This window comes from Melanerpes formicivorus, unplaced genomic scaffold (assembly GCF_026170545.1).
Source record: "Melanerpes formicivorus ecotype bairdi unplaced genomic scaffold, bMelFor1.0.p_v2 SCAF_96, whole genome shotgun sequence".
NCBI lineage: Eukaryota > Metazoa > Chordata > Aves > Piciformes > Picidae > Melanerpes > Melanerpes formicivorus.
Window position 1 is genome coordinate 93,791 of NW_027142448.1, and position 2,553 is coordinate 96,343.

Sequence of the window (2,553 nt, forward strand, 5' to 3'; positions counted from 1 at the left end):
GAGTTAAAAAGCATTCCTTGACAGCCTGGTAGGAGGGAGTGGGATTATGTCAGAGAATTTATTTCACTCTTCTCATATCCCGTGTGACAGCAAAAAGCATGTGGTGTGGAGATGTCTGTACCCTCATGAGAGTGGACTGGGTCACTATAGAAAGGTCCTGCAGCTCAGTTACGAGCAGAGACCAGAGGAGTGTGTAAGTGCACTGGGGAAAACACCCCAGCTTGTCTTCTGGCTGTTTAGACTCGAGGTGAGGAGAAAGTTCTTCACCGAGCGAGTCATTCGCCATTGGAACGGGTTGCCCAGGGAGGTGGTGGAGTCATCGTCCCTGGAGGCGTCCAAGAGGAGATTGGACGTGGCACTTGGTGCCATGGTCTAGTCATGGGGTCTGTGTTGATAGGTTGGACTCGATGATCCTCGAGGTCCTTTCCAACCTAAGTTATACTGTGAGACTGTGATACTGTCCTCTTGGTTGCTCTTTCACCGGGCCCGGCAGGTGACATTACTGCAGCAAAGCTTTGTTTTGCCACCTCCACTTGTTGCTGACAGGGAAAAGCCATTGGCAGGGGCGTTGGAACTAGATGATCCTTGTGGTCCCTTCCAACCCTGAATGATAACTATGATACTATGATACTATGAAAAGGGGGTTTGGCTTCTGAAAGCAAAATGCAGAGCTCCAAGGAGCATGCTATTCAGATATTTTAACCCTTTTGTTAAGCTGTGGCGTTCTCCTCGAAGTGGTCTCAGATGTTCATCGTGCCATGTAAGAACCAGTCTGGCTGCAAGGCCTGCAGACTCCAGTGTTTGATCCAGGCTGTGGCATGGGTGGCTAAAAGAGAGCAAAGAGTTTGAAAACACAAATGCTTGTGGGCAGAGTTTTGCAAACCACCCCTGCTTTCTACCCCTAGACCCACTGAGAGCTGCTCGCTGATTCTGAAGAAAGAGGTCCTTGCTGGCAGCCTCTGGGCTTTGTGAGGAGCACGGAATTGAGGCCGTGGTCTCCCGAGCCTAAAGGCACGACCGGAGATGGGCACTAGATGGCAGAATGGGCTTGAGAATGTGCTCCGGATCCGGCTCTCGCTTCCGAGCGCCTCCCTAGCCGGCTGTCACGGCTCTGAGTCATTCCTATGGGCCCAACCCAGGCAGGTAGCCCCCGAAACAAAGCCGACAGCACTGACAGCAATGAAGAGCTCAAAGAATGACATGAAAATGGCACGAGATGCAAACCAAAGTGTGTGCATGAGCATGAGGAACAGAAACTCACCATCTGCTGCCTTGTTTGGAGAACATCCTCAGTGGCTGTGCACTGCTGACATTCAGGTGTTCATTCTTTGGGTGGATTTCAATCTTTACATGTTTGTGGGTTTTTGGGTTTTTTGGTGGGGGGAGGGGAGTTGTTTTCTTTACATCTATTTATAAGGAATTTGTACCCTTGTATGTGGTACAGCTGCCATAATTTTATGGCAACAGACTAACCTGATCAGCTTGCTGGGGAGCCCCCATCCAGCCTCACTCCACACATACCTGGAGCTCTAAGCCTCCAGCTCCACACCATGTCTGAGAGCTGTATTGTAGTGATGCACACATGAGAGGCAAAGGATGTTTGCTTAACAAAAGGCCCTCTTCAGGAAGGTGATTTGTAACCACAGCCATTTTCCCATGTTCCCATCTGGCCAAGTCCAGAAGAGAAGGTTTGCTCAGACACCTCTCTGTGTGTCATACAAGACTAATTGGGTAACATTCTCTGTTGAATGCCTGGGAATGCCCGCTGGCATAGCCCAGTAGAAGTTGCACACGCAAATGGCTGCTCCCTCCCACCTCCCACGGCTCAAAAAGCTACTAGAAAGGTTGTGCCAATATTGGCAAGGCATCTGGTAGTGAGGCAACAGCCCTGGGAACAGAAGAAAGGAGTCTGGTGGGATTTCCATTGGTAAACTTGGCTGATGGGCAGGCAACCAATGCAACAAAGAGCTCAGTCCTTCACCCTCACTCTGCTCACTGACCCAGCACAACTCCAGCAGCCCCAAGTTCCAGCAGAGCATGTATTTGTTCTCCACAGAGGAGTGAGGATGATACAAGGGGAAAGAAATGGTTTTTCCTGGTTCTGTTGCATGTTTCTCACCGTGTCCTCTTCCCCAGCAGTGCTGGAGGTCCATTCTGCACACCATAGCCTCTGCTGTTAAATTTAGAGTTACATTTACCAAATGTGCCAAGGGATGACAGAACTGTAAAATTGTTTCTGTTGGAAAAGACCTCCAAGATCATCAAGTGCAAGGATTCTCTAACTAGTGAGCCTGGCATGGCTTGGAAGCTGGATGAGGAAGGTAGGTTTTGGTGGTTGTTTTTCCAAAGAATCTGGGTGTTTAAAGTGGGGGAAATTCAGCTAAAGATCTGAACATTCTGGGTGAAGTCCTACCAGGGTATTTCTCAAAGGCTGGGTGATTCACCACAGCCTTTAGGTTGCTGGCTGAGGAACAAGCTACATCAGCCTGAAGGAGGGAGCGATGCACATGGTGAATGAGGGAGTCCTGGGCATCACAGACTGGCAGAGGTTGG